We start from the raw sequence: 21,524 nt of genomic DNA, 5'->3' as shown, positions 1-21,524 counted from the left end.
TTCTAAGATGGCAAAAAGAATTTCGTGGGACACGCGGTCTTAGGCTTTCTCGAGGTCTATCTGTACTAGCGCAACCTTCTGTTGGAAATCGTCGCAGCACTCCAAACTACTTCCAACTACTCGCACCTTTGAAACAGTTGTCCTCCCCATGTTTGGTGAGGACCGACTATAAGGTTCATCACGCCATGTTGTCGTTCCGCCAACACCTTCATCAAAATATTATAGTTCACATTCGACAGAGTAATCGGGCGGTACGCTCCAACCAAGCCCAGCTAATTTCTTTTTTTTTCTTTGTTCCTGGTGGTCCTCCAACGCCGTCAAGCATTATTGCAAGGGGGGGGGGGGGGGTAGGGGGAGGGGAGGGGGAGAGGGAGGAGGAGGCGGAGGGGGCTTATAAGCACAAGAGAAACAGTTAAGCATTTCCTGCACAAATCATTTCATTTCCCAAGTCAAGGCATTCTAGTCCTAAATCGATCTTACAAAAAACGAATCGCTGCCCGATTCCGTTCATTTATTTATTTATTTAACAACACCGTCAGCCTGCCTTCATTTGAAGGCCATTACAGGAGATGTGAACAGGTGATACAAAAAAAACATACACAGCCGTATAATAGCTTTAATACACGATGCACAAAAATGTAACAGTGTCAATAATATTACAGTATATACAACCATCCAGGACCTTTCTTATTTGAAAAACAGATGTTCTAAAGATGGCTCAAGAGTAGACATATCTGTTGAGTTTACAACACAATGTGGAGGACCCTTCTATCCTTTAATTGTCTGTGCAAAAAAAAGTAATATTCATAAACATCCATTCTACCGTACTATGGTTGAGCCGCTTCGTCATAATTTTACCTTCGTGGAGACCACACTGATTCAGCATTATATACACAAGAGTCTGTTCGTCTATACTTAGAAAGAATAAAATGCACAGCCAACTTTTGAATCTTTTCTAATTTTTCCTTGGCTATCTTCTTATTAGGATTCCATACCACATTCGGATGTTCAAAAATAGAACATACCTTCTTTTTTTTGTAAGCAGTTAACTTTGTGTCTCTAGTAGCAGTATTTAGCTCCCGTCGTATGACGCATAGACTCCGATAATCCGAAGAGCAAACATTATCAATATGTGTGCACCATTGTAAGTTGTGTGAGATGGTGTCACCAAGGTACTTGCAAATATCCACATTAAACAAGTTAACATCCCATCTGTTATAAGAAAATTTCAAAAGCATTATTTTTGTTTGTTACGTTAATGTACGCTGACTTAGGAAAATTTATCTGCATTTTCCAGTCATCAGACCACTGCCTTAAGATTTCCAAATTTCTATTTAGATTCAATTGGTCTATACTATTGTTTACAGGAGCATTAGGAAGGAAATCATCTGCAAAAAGCTTTACTTTAGTTGGCGTTTGAATGTGAGTAACGATATCATTTATGTACATCAAAAAAGACTGTGGGCCCAATACAGAGCGTTGAGGGACCCCTGAGGCTACAGGCAATGGCGCGGACAGGTTTCCATTAATTTCAGCTTTGTGTTCTATTTGATAGATATGCTTTAATCCAATTTACAATACTGGAACATAAACCTAGTGCTTTCAATTTCCCTATTAGTTTCCTGTATGGTATACGGTCAAATGGCCTCGAAAAATCGACCCAAATAACATCTACTTGTTGCTTCTTGTTTACGGCGAAAGAAAAGTCCTGAAACCCCTCTACAAGCTGAGTTACGGTTGAAAGGCCGGTTCTAAAACCAGGCTGGGGGGGGGGGGGGGGGGGGGTAAAACATTCCTCGATTCTCTAAAAATGTAAATATGCATTTTGAAATAATGTGCTTCATTACTTTACAGCAAACACTTGCCAACGATATGGGCCTGTAGTTATTCACCCTGAAACGGCTTCCGTTTTTGAATACCGGAACAACACGGGCAATTAGCCATTCTTGTGGGAGAGCGCGCGTCTGTAGTGATGTATCAAAGATAATTTTAAGATAGTCAGATGGACACTAACCATATCTTTTTATAGACGCACTTGGTATTTTATCAGGGCCTGTTGATTTCTTCGAATCATGTTATAATAACTTCGCCAATATCCCCGGTTCGGCTATCACCACGCCTGGCGTACTTATTTCAGTATTGCAACTTGTGACCTTACGAAGAATTTGTGAATCCTGGGAGGAAAAAACTGAATGAAAAAAACAACGATTAAAATAATCGGCCATCCTCCACAACGTCCGTAATAACCACACCACCGTCAACATGTTCGATCGGTTCCTTCCGCCCTATTAAAAAACGCCAAAACTTATTGGGGGCAGTTTCAGCAAAGTTGCGAAGAGTTACTAAAGAAAAATCTTTGCTTGTCTTCTTTTAGTGTCGTTTTTAACTTGTTTCTTAACGCGCTCACGTTTTGCTTACTATGTTTTCTATGCCTTTTGAGTTGACGTTTTAAGTGAACGAACTCGCGTGTTTTCCAAAGATTTGTACGATAGACACATTTGTTTCTGTTAGGAACGAAATTATCAATACAGAAATAAATAGTCGTTTTGAAAATATTCCAGAGATCGTCGACTGTACCAGTATCGTCCGCGCAAGAAAAGTCTTTGACAACTATGGGCGTAGAGGCCTGGCACTGGCCATGCTGTGGTAAGGGGGTTGTGAATAAGATCATTTTGTGATTCGTGAACTTCGTATCCGGCCATATTATCTGTAATTAACACTAAATCCAGTACTGACTGGGATTGATCGGTGATTGTAGTGCAGTCTGACTATTTGAGAAAACATTGTGATTTAAAGCGCTGCCGAGTATTTTTTCTCCGTTGGAAACATCAATGTTATCACCTACCAGTAAATCCCAGTTCACATGTGACAAATTAGTCTCCAGTTAGAATTACCCTGGTGTCACCATTTACATGTTTGCAAAGAAAATCGTTCAAGAAGTCTAAACATTCAACTGGCGCGTTTGGCTGTCTATAGACTACCCCAAAAAGAAATGCACGATTACATTAGATCTTCGGCACCAAACAGTTTCTTCACACTCGCACTCGAGTTCTACATAGCTAATGCCATTTTTCAGAGCAATCGCGACGCCTCACCTTATAGTTGATAATCAGGAGGAACAATGCAGTCGCTCGCAATGCCAGAAGTAGGCCATGTCTCTGTAATGGCGACCACGCGGGGACTCCGAGAAAGAAACCCAAATTCCAGAGCGTCTATCTTATTAACCACACTTCGCGCATAAAGGTTTATAACTCTCAGTTCAGGGAGGTCATTTTTTTCTTGTCTTGTTCGCAGTCAGTCACGCACTTCAGTTCTAAGTCCTGGCGCAAAGTTCCCGCATTTTATGAATGGGATCATTGCTTTTGGATATGTAATATGAAGGTAATAGATAGGATTAACTCTTAATACCTGTTGTATTAATACAAATACTGTATAAAAAAGTAAAGCGCAAATTTGTTCGTCGTCCTGCCAATGGATACCACCCTAACTTTTTAATCGTGTTGGTGACACTCTCCTAACGGTAGTACCGCGTCAGGACGAATCGAGCAGCACGATTCTGAATTCGCTTTAGTGCAACATGGTTTTGCTGCGAAGGGTCCCACAAGGTGCAGGCGTATTCCAAAACTGGCCGTACATAGTTAACGTATGCGAGCTCCATAATAGTTTTAGAGGACTTTTTAAAATTTCGGTTCAAGAATGCAAGTGCTTGGCCGGTCCTCATTACAACATCGTCATTGTGAGCGTTCAAACTGAAGTCTGCTGAGACTGTGACACCTAGATATTTAGCTGCTTGGTTCTTGGGTACAACTTTCTGATTTAACTTGTAACAAGTTTCAGTTTTCGTCTTGGTTTTGCAAGCGAAACTAACATGGACACATTTTTGAACACTGAGCACCATCTTCCATTTTTCGCACCATTGTTCTTGTCGACTCAGGTTAGTCTTTAACCGTGAGGGACTCTCATCGCCTATTATACATGTGTAAACGACACATGTATAGCAGCACATGTCTGTTATTCATCTACAAACAATCGTACTCACAAAATAAGACCATCATTAATATCAAATAAAATATAAAGATATATAAATATGAATTGAACGAATATAAAAAATAACGGACCCAAAACAGAGCGGTGCTGAACGCCAGATGTAACTGCAACAAAATTTGAAGTTTCACCACTCAAAATAACATATTGGCGACAAAACATCATGTCAGAAGTGGGATTCGAACCCACGCCCGGAATACCGGACTGCGACCTGAACGCAGCGCCTTAGACCGCTCGGCCATCCTGACGGTTTTTCTTGTTTTTGTTTTTATAGTCTAGAATGTGTCTCTGAATAACTAAAAAAAAACGGTAATCTATTGTGTCCAGTCAACGGGCTCTTATGAGGATATGGGAGCAATAGATTATGTCAGAAGTGTGATTTCAACCCACGCCCGGAAGAACGGACTGCGAACTGAACGCAGCGCCTTAGACAGCTCAGCCATCCTCACTTCTTTTTTTATTTTTTTCTTTATTGCATGATGTAAGTCAAACGCACAAGTTGAACATACACACGCACATAAGACACTAAAAGACCTCAGCGGACTTGGCTGACGTCGGGGACTGTTAAAAGTCTTTGAGGGCATAGAGCCCATCAAGAAGAGGCAACCACTCTGGGGGTGGTTGCAGTGGCTTGAACATTTCCTTCAAGAAACATATGTACTCTACAACGTATTTATAAACAGGACGCACATCAACATCTGCGTGCCGCGCAGCCATACGGAATCGCCATATGCTGTGCAGGCCGAGCAGCAGGAGCATGTCGAAAGGAACACCATTTTCATCTTCGACAGCTAAGTAACGTATGCCATGTTGCGTTAATGGGAGGTCTTTTTTGAGGGTCCTTTGGAGGACACCCCAAAAAAAGACAGCGTCCCAACAGTCTAGAAAGACGTGTTCAACGGTCTCTTGCTTTTTGCAAAGGATGCAGTTGTCAGACCATGCAACTGGCAGGCCTTTTTCGACCAACCAGGCTTTGACTGGAAGCGTCTGACTGTGCAGCTTGAAAAAGTGTTCGGGGGCACCAGCATTCTTTTGACTCGTTTTAACACGTCCTACCCTGGGCCTGCACTATACAAAAAACGATACATGGGAATGGGAAAAAGTACATCAATCAAATCTGTCGTTAGTCGTTTACGTGACACTCCGGACACGTATTCAAGCGAGAAACGAGTGACTAAAAAACAATACGCCCCCACAACTTCTTTCAAAAAACCCCGCACACAGGCACTGAAGTCCTCGCTCGATGAAACAACAAAACTAGGAATCGCTCTGCTTAGCCGAACTTGAATGATGGTTCGCAAGAAAGGGTCTTTTTGGTCGCGGAGAAAAATAAATCTGTTGACCAACTGCCTCACAAACAAATAAGGCAGGCCGAAACCACCGTCTTTGAGACCACGAAAAAGATGAGTGCGGCTGGTACGCTCCCATACAGAGCACCAAATAAAAACTACAAAGACACGGTGCATACGTTGTACGTTGATTCGCGAGCAGTGCAGCACCTGCAAGATGTACCACACTTTGGCTGCAAGAAACGCATTGCAGACAGCTGCGCGAGCGAAGATTGATAACCCCCCACCTCTCGACTTGGTCGCCTTTTCACGTAAAGCTTCAACTTGACCGCGCCAATACTCGTCGTTGGTGCGGTAGTACTCGAGGGGAACCCCAAGATAGCGGGGCGGCGATTCGGTCCATACAACACGTTCAAAGACAACCGGCGTTGAAGGCCAATTGCCGTGCCACAACCCCAAACACTTTTCCCAATTAACGGAACTACATGTATTGTCACAAAACATTTCCGATAGCTCTATGGCTTTGATGACACTTTCTTTGTCCACACAAAAAATCGCCACATTGTCCGCGTACGACAAAATACGCACTTCAGTAGCTTGTAACTGAAACCCCCGGATGAACTCACTCCGAATAATACTTAAACAAAACGGCTAAAAAAAAAATACAAAACAGCAAAGGCGAAAGTGGACAGCCTTGTCGCACTGAAGAAAAAAGCCGAATGCGCTCGCTGACAGACTTGTTTACCACAAGTCTAGTCGCACAATTTTTGTACGCCATGCGCACGCCATTACACAGAACAGAAACTAAATTAACATAGCTTAAAAGTGAAAAAAGAATTTCGTGCGACACGCGGTCGAAGGCTTTTTCTAAATCTACCTGTAACATAGCAACCCTTCGCACCATAGCGTCGCAGCACTCCAAAATACTGCGGGCGACATGTGTGTTTGTAACTATGCTTCTCCCTCTTATTCCACACGTCTGGTGTGGGCCGACGATACTCCTATAACGCTTTGCAAACGTTCCGCTAAGACCTTCATCAGAATTTTATAATCAATGTTCGTTAGTGTGATCGGGCGGTACGAACCAACGAAACGCAAGTTTTATAGGGTCGTCACTCTTCTGTATGAAAATGGTGTGCGTGCATAAAAACGATGGAGGCAAAACATTAAGCCTGTACGCTTCACGAAAGACGCAGTACAAAAAAGGGGCAAGTTGTTCTTTAAACTCTTTGCAAAACTCGGCGCCCAAACCGTCCGGTCCTGGCGCTTTTCCGATCTGCAAATTGTCGATCGCCTTTTCAACTTCCCATAACATAATGGGCTGTTCCAATTTTTCCTGCAATTCATCCGAAAGGCGCGGCATTAACGGTAAATAATAGGCTTCAAACTCATCCTTTTTGGGCACGCGGCAGCTGAAAAGGTCTTTATTGTAGTCGATGAAAGCCCGTTCGATTACTTCTTTATCGCGTGATTGAACCCCTTGATACAAAATCTCGCCGATGTCCCTTTTACTGGCGTATGTCTTTTCCACCGCTATCGCCCTCTTCGTGGGTATCTCACCGCACGATAACCGCTTGAACCGCGCACGTACCAAAGCCTCCTATACCGTTCGGTATCAAGAACCTCGAGGCGTTTCCTGATACTAGTAATCTTGTTGAAAAAGATACCAGGCGAAAGGCATTCTTCCTGGATCAACTTCTGAAAAAGTTCGTTTAAATCACGCATTTCTTTTTCTTCATCGTGCTTCAAGGAACTGGAGCGTTCAATAGCTGCCATCTTCGTTTCTTGTTTAAATAACTCCCATTTAACGCCGAACTCCTCCCCTTTCGCGCTTGCCAACTGCTCCAGCTTTTGGCGCACTGCCTTAGAAAAACAATCGTCCTTAAGAATCTTGGCATTAAACTTCCATAAACCCCACACGAACTTCTTCGGCGCCTCTTTAGGGGAACAAATTTTAAAAAGAAACAAAAGCAGGGTCACTGAAAGAGACGTGGTCGACCGCGTACTGCTTGCGCGCTCTAACAAGGTCGAGCGAAACGTACGCACGATCCAAGCGCGCATGACTGGCGCTTTGAAAATGCGTACACTGCCCCTCTCTCCCACTCGACGCGGAAAGTGCAACATCTTCGAAATTACAACGATCGACCATGCCATTTAAGAAATGTGTTCTCTTATCCCTGAAACGCGCACTGTTCGATCTGTCCTGCGCTGCACAAACACAGTTAAAATCCCCCAACAAAATAACGATGCGGTCCGATCGCAGATACTGTTCGATGAACTCGAAAAAAAAAAACCGTTCATCTGCCTTCGTAGGGGCGTAAATGCAAAGCACGCGAAACTTGACATTTGGAAAGAAAAAATCGCACAAAACAAAGCGCCCCGCATCACGGCTAATAGAGAGTTTCAGTATAGCGTTGCTGGATCTTACGTACGCAATACACAATAGTATAGCGTACGCTAAAAATGACCTGCTCGGACCGAATTTAGTTGTGCGTTACGTTTTCGAGTGAACACCGCGCATGATCTTGGTTAAATTTGCTAGGGCCGTAGAATTCCGCGTGCTTATAGCGCAACCATGCTCCTGGAAAGAAATATTGAAAAAGAAAAAGTATCCAATTATTTTATTTCAGATTAAACCAAGCCACAGCTGCCTCGTCAAGCGCGCTTTTCTGCGGGGTACAGAGGCTACGAGTACGAGTGCGTAGCCAAATTCGATCACGGAGCCTCCGTCACTCGTCCCGCTGAAACGGCACCTTTTACCAATGCTATCGCGGAATGAAATTCATGACCCTGATGTCCAGTGCATAGCGAGAACTTCGGCGATTTCTTTTAGAGTCGTTCGTCCGTCGGCGATGAACTGTGGGAATAGACTTAGCGTTGAGCAGATCGCAGCGTCGACGCACATTCCGAGTGGCGAATTTTCACTGTGTACTCCTTCAGCTGCACGGCGATCTGATTCGACCGCGGTAGGTCCCAGAAAGAATCGCCGAGCTGAACATCACGCAATTTCACCTAACACAGAACTTCGAAAACACCACGTCGCCCTTGCTGCGCCAGTCGAGGCAACCGCCATCTTGAAACTGGCGCTCTCGTTGGGTCCCAGATCTCTCGAGAGCGTCCCGCAAGGCCCGCTAGCCAGCAACGCAAAATCCCCATCGTTGCGTGCGTACGCAATACGCTAGCCCTTTTATTGCGTTCTGCGCATGCGCACTCACGACCCGCAATTTCCTTGCGTACGCAAAGCTATAGCGTACGATCCACTAAAACTGTCTAATGACTTGCTCTACGGTCGCCATTGACTTCCTCAAAAATAAAAGACCCCCGCCCCCCCTTCGACGTCCCCTTAGCGTGGCTGACGCACATGTCATACCTCGGTTCAAAAAGTCGTACTATGCTTTCCGTCTGAGCCTCGCCTTCCATTTTCGTTTCCTGAACCGCGACTATGTCCAGGTCCTTCTCAATAAACAAACGGTGCACCTGGTATTGGCGACGTCTGGCACATAAGCCGCGCACGTTCAAAGTGCCCACAAGCAAAGATTGCTCAAGGTTTATGAACGGTTAAAAAAAAAAGGGGGGGGGGGGGGGCGGGGCAGACAAAGAGCGAAATAGGCACGGACAAAAAAGGAGAAGTCACGCGCACAAAAGTAGAAGAACTCTGGTAAAGAACAGCGCCAGAGACAAGTACAGCCGGAAAAGCCATACACTCACAGGGAGTCTATTCGACGACCATCGTCCGGCGGGACACGCGTCTTCACCGCGACCTTCGACTTCTTAGACCCTGGCACAGGCACCGTGTAGGGGTTCGGTCCGCAGGTGCCAGCTGGCGTAGCCACAGGTTCCCTCGACGCTTGATTGTCTGAGTGAAGTCCATGGCGTTGTACTGCCCGTCAACCACTGCTGCGTCATTATTCTCAACGCTGGGAAGGCCGCTCGATGCAGCAGATGGTCCACCTTCGGGACATGCTTGCTCCTCGGGTAGGTGTTTCATGGCCGCTGCGCCGGGTGTGGCTGGCTCCTCCGTCGTGGCCTCGGAGTTGCTCTCTGGAGACGCTGTATCAGGATTACCGTCGTCCTTGGTTGCAGACGTTTCACACTGTTCCGCCGGTTGCAGGGCGGTTGGAGGCGACCCTCCCACGGCTTCCTCCGCCTCGACGCAAACCATTAGGTATTCAGAGTTGTCGTCCAACTTGCGGTCCAGGGCTATCGAGGCGTAGGTCTTGACGCAGTCTGCTGCGTCGTGGCCGTAGCGGTGGCAGTCAGAGCAGCGGGGGACGCGACAGTCCCGGCGAATGTGGCCCGTATGACGGCACCGAAGACAGAGCGGAGCACGGCCAGGCGCCACGACCAGGACCTTAAAACTTCCAGGCGCATCTCGTGGGGGAGGCTGTCTACAGTGTAGCCTTCATTGAGGGTCAGGCGTACACTGCGGGTGTTGGACTCGACAGCCTCAAACCCCTTCTCCCGGAAAAAATCCCTCGCTACCTCGGACACCTCGCCGTAGCGCTCCAGCTCCTTCACGCGGCCGTTAGGAACGTCGTACGGGACCCAGTGGAGCTTAAGCTTCACAGCCGTAATCGCCAGGTCGATGACGAGGCACCGCCCCCTCCCCCTCCCCTCCCCTCCCCCCCCCCCCCCCCCCACCTTAGATCTTCAGCTCTTGCGCCTCCACCAACCTTTGCTTGGCAGCAGGTGACTGCATCTTCAGTAGCCACACGTGATTCCTCTGATGTGGCCTGGCGCAGGCCAAGTCCCTCAGCAAGTTCAGCCGTTGAAGTTCCAGGCGGAAGTCTTGAATGCGATAGGGCCGTCCTTTTACGTCGCAGTGCAAAAAGACCGCGTTGGTCACAACATAACCTGTTGGCAGTTGGGGCAGAATAATCTTATATTCGTCAGCGTTTTCAAACACAGACGTACCACGACCTGACGCGGCCGTTTTCACCGCTAAGCCGGAACTCATGATTATCACGTCCGTTCGCCTCGGCGCCTCGGCGTTGTTTTCGTCATTTTCTTTGACAGTCTACACGGTGTCATTAAATAAATAAATAATAAAAAAAGACGCCATACTATCAGGGCCAATTAACGTGTTCTTGTGAGTGTACAGGAGCAAAAAATTGTCAGAAGTGGGATTCGAACCCACGCCCGGAAGACCGGACTGCGACCTGAACGCAGCGCCTTAGACCGCTCGGCCATCCTGACGTTGTTTCTCGTCATTTTCTTTGACAGTCTACACGGTGTCATTAAGGCCACGGTCCCACTGAATGTGGCAGTTTAAATACTTTTTGGCAGGTCATTACTCATCTCCTTTTAAATACTGTTTTCTGTGATTGATGTCATTCGAAAGGAAATGCAATCCTCTTTTATTTGATATTATGTATGTGTTGGTTTTTACTGTTCATGCGCATTTGTAGCGTTGCGAATATGATGGCGCGGACCCTCACTTGCTCCACTAGTTCATGTTTTATGAACGATCTATTAAAAATAACACGGTTCCAATATAGCAGTTTTGTTAAGATGATGTCGAAGCAGAATGTAAGGATACACTTTTTTGGTATTTGCACTACTTTGTTTTTTTTTTTTTTTTTTCATCCCTCCAAATATTGCCCTAAAATCGACATTTTTCAACACAAATATGTTTCTAATGACACGCGCTAGGGCAATGAAATTAGCGACAGATGTAGTGCTTATAATTGGTAATAAGCAGAAAAAACTTTAATGTCGTGTAAAATATTTGTGTTTATATATTTTATATCAAACATAGCACTTTTTTGTGCTTCGAGTCATGGTACTTCAAATGCCGCTGAGGAAATAATTAAACTATGATAAAATCTTTTATAACATTTAGAGCTACAATGGTTGCCCAAGAGGTGGACGATGGCTTTTTTCATTTTCAAAGTTATAACGCTCCAGGAGCGTTTCAAACTTACCTGTTTTGACGCATATCTTTTTTGGAAATCGAACAGATTTATTGGCATCTAATAATATTTATTGTTTGGAATAGATATACATTGCGATGTATTAAGTTTTCACAATGATCTTGCTTTGGTTTCTTAATAAGTGTAGAGCTTAGCTAATTTTAAAAACAATTAAAAACTGTTTGGGTGTTTCGTTGCGCTACCTGGTGGGTGGCAGACAAACTGCTGATTTCTAATGTTCAAAAAATTTCCGAGGGCGGCGTTGGCGTCTGCATCATCATCAATCTCCGTGTCTTTTTACCCTCACATTTAAAATATATATTGGAAGATTTACTATCGATAACTGAATGGTGTAAGTACTGGGTCAGGCTAATAAATCTAAGACAAATAATTACACGAGCGTAGCGTGATATAATATGTTCATTATTCGATATGATTGAAATCAATAAACAATGAAGACGAAGAAGAAAAGAATACACCCAAGGTCACTTTATGCCTAAAGTCACTAAATGAGCTTTAAAGTATCGGCACTCCGCTCCCAAAATTGTTTTGGGCGCCGCCATTTTGAGTCTTGCTCAGAGCAAACGCAACTGCCGATCATCATGATCCAAAAGTACGACTTCCTCAGCATTAGATGCGGTGCTAGGAAGCTGATGCAATATTGCAATGCTCTGTCGCGGGTTGTTTAAACATTTGTGAGGGACGGAAAAGCGTTTCGTGTGATTTTAGATAAAGCTTCATATAACTGGCAACCATGATTTTAAGCCACAATATGGCCAAGTGTCGTTACTCTGAACCGTAGCTAATTTACTGGCACAAGCGGGAACAATGAAGAAGAGGCAGGTGTCAAAAGGTAGTGGCTAGTGGAATCCACGGGGCTTACGTCATGGCCCCTCCAGGTATTACAAGCGTCTTGAAGAAGAGCATGAATAGTGCAATTAAATGAGCTACGCTTCAGAGTAGCGACACTTGGCCTTATTGTGGCTTAAAATCATGGTTGCCAGTTATTTGAAGCTTTATCTGAAATCCCAAGAGACGCTTTTCCGCCCTACACTTTAAACAGTTTGCGACAAAGCAAAGCAACATTGCATGAGCTTCCTAACACCGAATCTAATGCTGAGGATGTCGCACTTTTGAATCATGACGATCGGCAGTTGCGCCTGCTCTGCACAAGCACCAAAATGGCGGCGTTCACAACACTGTTGGGGAAGAGAGTGCCGATACTCTAAGCGCAGATCATTTATTGGCTCTAGTTCCCGCGAAACTCCTTTTCCCTGACTGAAACTGAAAGTAAATATGAATAATACACCATTATTATAGTTTATCTAGTTATAACTAGGGCTCCGTGTTTTTGGAGTTTATTTTTCGTGAAATTCGGAGGGTGTTTTTCGGAGTTCATTTTTTATCAAAAATTCGGTGTTTATCGGAGTTTATTTTTTGTAAATCCCCAATTCCCCGAAATTTGGAGATTAATTACGCAGCGTTTCCTATTAAAAATAATAAATAATAAGTGGATGCAAACGTATTATAAAAAATAAAACGCGCTTTATCAATTAAGATTTTTTTCAGTTGAGTTTGGCATCGGTGTCATTGGCAATACTAATTTGTCCCACGACAAAGGTCGCACACAAGTGTGGCTTCGATAAGCGTCGATACCTTAAAATCAATAAACTGCCGGAGGTATCCGCAAGGAAGCTCGTAGTCATCCCATCAATCTATCCCGCGGCCGCGCGAGGTGGAGCGGTTATGGATGCAATAGAGAAGTTTCAACTGCCCCTCTTCCCTATCTTACACAATCTCTATAATCCATAGCTTTCACTGTTACCCTAGGAACATACCTTCTCCTTTCTCTAAATCCCAAACCCCATGGCCCAAACTGGAAACCAAAAGAGTGGCTTTTGACGTGACACGAATGGTACGATGACCTCTTTCCCAGAACCAACCTTGACGAGACAAGCCGTAAGACCCCCTTTTGACAACGGTCCGAGGCTTGAAAGATAATTATGGTGTAATTTTCCCAAGAACATTGATCCTGCGCTGCTCAATATATATATAAAAAAAAATTGTTGTTGCGGAAAAAAAAAGGGGGGGGGGTGGCATGGGCACATACCAATTCGGAATTTATCGGATAAATTCGAACTGACAAAAATTTTACCGGCGGGTGTTTTTCGGAGTTTTTCGGATTTATCCGAAAACACGGAGCACTAGTTATAACCAAATACACATAACGAGAGGAGGAAGCGGGCGGGTAGGAGAAACGCGGGTTTTATGTGCGACCGTTCTTACCGTCTCAAAAGAGAGAACGCACGAGGTTGCGTTGGTTTAAAAAAGAAAAGGCATCCAAAGAAAAGAGGCGGCACGCTGTGTTCTTTGTTATTATGCGTCTAATTGCAAATTGTTGTGTGTATGTTTATACAGCCGGAAGTTAGTCCGCCTTAGTGGGCGTCTGGTGTCTCAGCTGTAGATGAGCAATTTAGCCAGTGCGGTACAACCGCAAACCTGATGATTCGACATTGGTTAATAATTACCGTCCTGTGTCATTGTCATGTAGTTTTTTCAGAAGTTATTGAAACAGCAAATATATAAACGTGTTTAATTTTACCTTAGCCCAATGATATCTGCATCTCAACACGGTTTTTTGAAGGGTAGGTCAGTTGAGTCAAATTTATGCTCGTTTTTAAGTTACTCTGCACCAGTGGTGTCAAGTAGGGGACAGGTAGATGCAATTTATTTTGACATGTCGAAAGCGTTCGATTGTGTATGTCATAATTTACTGCTACAGAAGCTTGCTTTGCATGGTTTCAGCCCGCATCTTTGCGCGTGGTTTTTCACGTATCTCATTGGTCGTCGAAACTCTGTTCGCATTTCTGATAGCTACTCTGACGAGTTTATTTCAAGTTCTGGTGTACCCCAGGGATCCATCCTGGGACCACTTTTATTCCTTTCGTTCATAAATGATCTTGTTTCCCGCATTACAGATGCAAAAACTCTTTTGTTTGCCGATGATGTTAAGCCTTTTATAAGTGTGAGGTCACTATCTGATTGCTCCCGGCTCAAGGCTGACATAGAACGTGTTTCTGAATGGTGCGCCAAAAACCGCTTGTCACTTAACCCCAAGAAAACTAAATCAATTGTGTTATCCAGAAAGCGTGACATACTTTATTTTTTTATATAATTTGGGAGGGGCCCCGATTCCTCGGGTTCCTTTTATCAAGGATCTTGGTGTATTCATCGATAGTTCACTATCCTTTAATAATCACGTGTCTATAACCGTGAATGCAGCACTGAGAGTGTTGGGAATGATTTCACGGTTGTGTCGCCAGTTTTCTACCCCCCGTTGTTTACTGCACTTGTTTAAAACATTAGTGAGGTCAAGATTAGAATTTGGCTCAATCATTTGGAATTCATTAACGTTATCTCAGGCTCTTTCAATAGAAAATATACAAAAACGAATTATTCGAATTGTGTACGACCGTTATATTGGAAGGAAATATTTTTACCATTATGAAACGTTACTTGTTCGATTTGCGATGCACAAGCTTGCTGTGCGGAGGCAATGCAGAGATTTTATATTTCTTCACACAGTTCTACACGGAGAAGTGAATTCAATTGATATATTGCGTTTCATAGACTTTCATGTTCCGTCAAGGATCAGTAGGAATGTGCTAACCTTTTACCCATCTTGTATGTCATCTGTGTCTCCTTTATCGAGAATCCAATTAGCATTTAATAAGAACCATCTTGACAGTTTTTTTTGTTCAAACCAGTTTATGTTTTATGTGCGAAAGTGGATGTCCTTGAATTACCTATTGTAAGGCGGGTTCTGTATAGTTTTTCAGTTTCTGTTTTCTGTTTATATTTTCATTGTGACAAGTATTTCAATGCTTGATACAGTGCTGTGTTTTAATTTTCTTTGTGTGCACCACATCATAGACTGTAAAGTTGTTTGTGGGCACGTAAAATAAAGATTTATTATTATTATTATTATTAACGTGCACCACGCAGTGGTCATACACGACCGCACGCCGGTACGATGATCTTCCAGATCGAAACGGGCAGGGGCGGGGTGGGTTCTGCAGCGCGAGCTTTTGCTCCAAGTGCTCCGAGCTGGTGTGCGCTAGACCATGCACTCGGCCACCGACCCCCCCCCCCCCCCCCCCCCGCCTCCCCACTTTGTGCGTCTAATTCATCATGCAGGTATAAGTATTTGAAGATCGACGATGGACGTCGATCGTCTCGAAGTAATGTAACGTAATAACATTATATAAATAATAAACCTGTTGAAGGACTGAACGACTAAATTTTTCAATTCTTGGATTGTAATATGGCGGTAGCCTATTGTACTTACTGTTGATGAAGAGCAATATGAGGTGACGAGGTAATGATTCAATGATGAGGCTCTATAAGGACGACGACATTAGTGGGTGTCGAATTACAACGTACAGTGCCAGACTTGTTTCAAGTAACGTGTACCCAAAGACCTTCTTCACCCGCAACAGTATATGGTAGAATCAATGAGGATGCTGCTTTACAACTGTATGTGGAACAGGAAAACTGCACTGTGCAGAAGTGCGGCTTATTCGTTAATATGAGGGACGGATTTATAGCAGCATTCCCTGATTGACTGCTTGGAACAAATAGCCTCGTTGACGTAAATTGTCCCCGTTCCAAAGGATTATTGAAGCATACTTAAACCGCAAAGGAGTATGAGGCGAAAAATAAGAAAAAGGAGCCTGGTGTGAAAGGTCCAAATCACAACCATAGCTTCTACTATCAAATACAAGGGCAGTTACACAATACACAAAAGAGTTTTGTGATTTAGTTATATTTAACCTTAAGGGCATTGATATCACACGTATTCAGAGAGATGACACCTCCAGGTCAACCAGCATAGAGCCTTTCTACTCAAGTTTTACATGGAAGGCCCGACTTCCGCTGAAATTCCTCACGTAGGCGAGTTGTCCGACCGAATAAACTGCCATTACTCCCGATCAGGGAATCTCTCGATCTTTGTTCGTAGGCCATAGTATCATGAAATCGAGGGGTGTGGCTCTTCGTCCGCCGAATATTGCTTCGGCGGGTTTTTTTCCGTGTAAGATGAGACAGTCACATGCTGCCGGAACAAGAACCTGGCGATTCTTCACTAAACTGCCTCTTCCGTAAGCTTCAAAAGGTCTTTTTTTTTTCGTTTCGCACACCATCTGTTCTGCTTGCCCGTTAGTTTCAGGATGGTATGGTGCACTAATGTGATGCCTGATGCCGTTTTTTTTTTTTTTTCTTCAAAAACTTGTTTATTTTATTTGAAGCAAGATTTGGCGCGTTCTCAGAGAAAAGCATTTTCGGTAGGGCAAAAGTAGGTAAAAGAGACCGTAGGACGTCAATGACGTGTTTGGACGTCGTGACAGGCATCGTGTAAACTTCCAGCCACTTAGAGTACGCATCGCCCATGACTCCGCAGATGTGGATACGTTCGCCACCCACCGATTAAATAGTGGATCGTTTTTATTTACTGTTCATGATGGCGTTGGACTCAAGGAAGACTTCGAGTCTTTCCACAAAGTTAGCCCAGGTGCCAGGACTTTTGTCGAAAGCGGTAACTGTTCGAAATATCGACAACGTCGGTAGCCACGTGTTGTGCTTGACACTGGACACTTACCATTCGCTGAGAAGAAACTTGCTTGTTCGTCTGCCATGAGTCGTCCGATATCAGGTCATCACCGCAACACCATCTCCCGAAAAAACTGGTCTTCATTGCCCGCATGTCCATAATTAGCAATCACGTCAACTTATAAATTCCCGAACGCTCATAACTTGCCGTCGCTAAACGCCGTTCATACATAGCGTCTTCATTGCAAATAAATGTCTTCCTATTTCTTCTGATGGTTTTCATCATATTCCTCCTAAGCTGTACTTACAACATTATGTGTGTCAGTACTTCCGAAATTATTGCAACGGCGTTTGTTTTCTAACCCCCCCCCCCCCCCCTATAATGTAACAAACTTTACAACAACTTCCGGACCCCGTGAAACATAATATTTCGTGACCTTTTTTTAGTCGTCATTAAGGCCACGGTCCCACTGAATGTGGCAGTTTAGGTATTTTTTGGCAGGTCATTACTCATCTCCTTTTCAATACTGTTTTGTGGGATTGATGTCATTCGAAAGGCAATGCAATTCTCGTTCATTTGATATTATGTGTGTGTTGGTTTTTACTGTTCATGCGCATTTGTAGCGTTGCGAATATGATGGCGCGGACCCTCACTTGCTCCACTAGTTCATGTTTTATGAACGATCCATCAAAGACAACACGGTTCCAATATAGCAGTTTTGTTAAGATGATGTCGGAGCAGAAAGTAACGATACAGTTTTTTGGTATTTGCACTACTTTGTTTTTTTCATCCCTCTAAATATTGCCCTAAAATTGACATTTTTAAGCACAAATATGTTTTTAATGACAAGAGCTAGGACAATAAAATTAGCTACAGATGTAGTGCTTATAATTGGTAATATGCAGAAAAAAATTTAATGCTGTGTAAACTTTTTTTGTTTAGATATTTTATATCAAACATAGCACTTTTTTGTGCTTCGAGTCATGGTACTTCAAACGCCGCTGCGGAAATAATTAACCTATGATAAAATCTTATATAACATTTAGAGCTACAATGGTTGCCCAAGAGGTGGACGATGGCTTTTTTTTTTCATTTTCAAAGTCATAACGCTCCAGGAGCCCTTCAAACTTACCTGTTTTCGACGCATATCTTTTTTGGACACCAAACAGATTTATTGGCATCTAAAAACATTTATTGTTTGGAATAAATATACATTGCGATGTATTAAACTTTCATAATGATCTTGCCTTGGTTTTTTAATAGGTGAAGAGCTTAGCTATTTTTAAAAATAATTAAAAACTATTTGGGTGTTTTGTTGCGCTACCTGGCGGATGGCAGACAAACTGCTGATTTCAAATGTTCAAAAAATTTCCGAGGGCGGCGTTGGCGTCTGTATCATCATCAATATCCGTGTCTTTTTACCTCCACATTTAAAAAATATATTGGAAGATTTACTATCGATAAATGAATGGTTTAAGTACTGGGTCAGGTTAATAAATCTAAGACAAATAATTCCACAAGCGTAGACTGATATAATGTGTTCATTATTCGATATGATTGAAATCAATAAGCAATAAAGACGAAGAGGAAAAGAATACACCCGAGTTCACTTCATGCTTAGAGTCACTAAATGAGCTTTAAATTATCGGCACTCCGTTCCCCAAAATTGTTTTGGGCGCCACCATTCTGGGTCTTGTTCAGAGCAAACGCAACTGCCGATCGTCATGATCCAAAAGTACGACTTCCTCAGCATTAGATGCGGTGCTAGGAAGCTGATGCAATATTGCAATGCTCTGTCGCGGGTTGTTTAAACATTTGTGGGGGACGGAAAAGCGTTTCCTGTGATTTTAGATAAAACTTCAGCTAACTGGCAACCATGATTTTAAGCCACAATATGGCCAAGTGTCGTTACTCTGAAGCGCAGCTTATTTAATGACACTGTAGTGTCATTAAATAAGCTACGCTTCGGAGTAACGACACTTGGCCATATTGTGGCTTAAAATCATGGTTGCCAGCTTATTTAATGCGGCTTAAAATCATGGAAGCGCAGCTTATTTAATGACACTATAGTGTCATTAAATAAGCTACGCTTCAGAGTAACGACACTTGGCCATATTGTGGCTTAAAATCATGGTTGCCAATTATTTGAAGCTTTATCTGAAATCACAGGAAACGTTTTTCCGTCCTCCATTTTAAACAGTTTGCGACAAAAGAAAGCAACATTACACGAGCTTCTTAACACCGAATCTAATGCTGAGGATGTCGCACTTTTGAATCATGACGATCGGCAGTTGCGCCTGCTCTGCACAAGCACCAAAATGGCGGCGTTCACAACACTGTCGGGGAAGACAGTGCGGCTACTCTAAGCGCAGCTCATTTTTCGGCTGTAGTTCCCGCGAAACTCCTTTTCCCTGACTGAAACTGAAAGTAAATATGAATAACACACCATTATTATAGCTTATTTAGTTATAACCAACTACACATAATGAGAGGAGGAAGCGGCCGGGTAGGAGAAACGCGGGTTTTATGTGCGACCGCTCTAACCGTCTCAAAAGAAAGAACGCGCGAGCTTTCGCTGGTTTAAAAAAGGCACCCAAAAAAGGGGCAGCACGCTGTGTTCTTTGTTATGATGCGTCTAATTGGAAATTGTGTGTATGTTTATACAGCCGGAAGTTAGTCTGCCTTAGTGGGCGTCTGGTGTCTCAGCTGTAGATGAGCAATTTAGCCAGTGCGGTACAACCGCTAACCTAGGGTCTTTAACGTGCACCATGCAGTAGGGATACACGACCGCACGCCGTACGATGCTCTTCCAGATTGAAACGGGCAGGGGCTGGTCGAGTTCTGCAGCGCGAGCTTTCGCTCCAAGTGCTCCGAGCTGGTGTGCGCTAGATCATGCACTCGGCCACCGAGCCCCCCCCCCCCCCCCCCCCCCCCCCTTTTGCGTCTAATTTATATACAGGTATAAGTATCTGAAGATTCAAGATAGACGTCGATCGCCTCGAGGTAATGTAACGTAATAACATTATATAAATAATAAATTTCTTGAAGGACTGAACGACTCAATTTTTCAATTCTTGGATTATAATACGGCGGTAGCCTATTGTACTTACTGTTGATGAAGAGCAATATGAGGTGACAAGGTAATTATTAAATGATGATGCTCTATAAGGACGACGACATTAGTGGGTGTCGAACCACAACGTACAGTGCCAGACTTGTTTCAAGTATCGTGTACCCAAAGACCTTCTTCACCCGCAACAGAATATGGTAGAATCAATCAGGATGCTGCTTTACAACTGTACGTGGAACAGGAAAACTGCACTGTACAGAAGTGCGGCTTATTCTTTAATATGAGGAACGGATTTCTAGCAGCATTCAGAGATTGACTACTTGGAACAAATGACCTCGTTGATGTAAAGTGTCACCGTTCCAAAAGATTCTTGAAGCATACAGAAACCGCAAAGGAGTATGAGGCGAAAAATAAGAAAAAGGAGCCTGGTGTGAAAGGTCCAAATCGCCACCATAGCTTCTACTATCAAATACAAGGGATGTTACACAATACAGAAAAAAAAATTTGTGATTTAGTTATATTTACATTCAAGGGCATTGATATCCAACGTATTCAGAGAGATGACACCTTCTGGTCAACCAACAAATAGCCTTTTCTACTCAAGTTTTACATGGAAGGCCCGACTTCCGCTGAAATTCCTCACGTAGACGAGTTGTCCGACCGAATTAACTGCCATTACTCCCGATCTGCGAACCTCTCGATCTTCGTTCGTAGGCCACAGTATCGTGAGATCGAGGGGTGTGGCTCTTCGTCCGCCAAATATTGCATGGGCGGGTGTTTTTACCGTGTAAGATGAGACCGTCGCGCGCTGCTGGAACAAGAACTTGGCGATTCTTCACTGAACTGCCTTCTTCCGTAAGCTTCAAAAGGGCTTTTTTTCGTTTCGCAAGCCATCTGTTCTGCTTGCCCGTTAGTTGCAGGATTGTATGGTGCACTAATGTGATGCCTGATGCCGGTTTTTTTGTTTTTTTTTTCAAAACCTTGTTTGTTTTATTTGAAGCAAGATTTGGCGCGTTATCAGAGAAAAGTATTTTCGGTAGGGCAAAACTAGGTAAACGAGACCGTAGAACGTCAATGACGTGTTTGGACGTCGTGGCAGGCATCTTGTAAACTTCCAGCCACTTAGGGTACGCATCGACCATGACTCCGCAGATGCGGATACGCTTCGCCACCCACCGACTGAATAGTGGATCGTTTTCAGTTACTGCTCATGGTGGCGTTGGACTCAAGGAAGATTTCGAGTCTTTCCAGACGGTTTCTGGGAACCCGATAATGTAACAACCTTTACAACATTTTCTGGACCCGTGAAACACAATATTTCGTGACCTTATTTTAGTCGTCATTAAAATGGTAAGGTAAGTACCGTAAATCGCGAAGCAGTTTACTTGACGTCCGCTTCCGCTGGTGTCTTGGAAGATTAAGTCCACTGAGCGTGCATTCCTGCAGAAGAAATTTTCATTGATAGAATATTGACACGTCAATCAACATTTGATTCCTTCTTGGTAAGATTTATTGCGAAAGCCCGTTACAACCGCCGAACCGCATGTCCCTATATCAGAGAACAATTTATACCCAGCCTGACATTCTCGCATACATGCGTT

At 43.7% G+C, this 21,524-nt stretch overlaps 2 non-coding genes and 1 pseudogene across 2 annotated transcripts; all 3 read right to left on the bottom strand.

The window, feature by feature from the left end:
- Positions 1–21,524, bottom strand: part of LOC120839595 — a 53,612-nt pseudogene that overhangs the window by 26,642 nt on the left and 5,446 nt on the right.
- On the bottom strand, positions 4,209–4,292 carry Trnal-cag. The gene has a single exon. It is a non-coding gene; the product is annotated as a tRNA-Leu (tRNA).
- On the bottom strand, positions 10,446–10,529 carry Trnal-cag. Its single transcript has one exon. It is a non-coding gene; the product is annotated as a tRNA-Leu (tRNA).

The sequence above is a fragment of the Ixodes scapularis genome, unplaced genomic scaffold (genome assembly GCF_016920785.2).
Source record: "Ixodes scapularis isolate PalLabHiFi unplaced genomic scaffold, ASM1692078v2 PGA_scaffold6__148_contigs__length_123643588, whole genome shotgun sequence".
NCBI classification, from domain to species: domain Eukaryota; kingdom Metazoa; phylum Arthropoda; class Arachnida; order Ixodida; family Ixodidae; genus Ixodes; species Ixodes scapularis.
The sequence above is the reverse complement of the archived record's forward strand: the minus strand, read 5'-3'. Positions and strand labels throughout refer to the sequence as shown.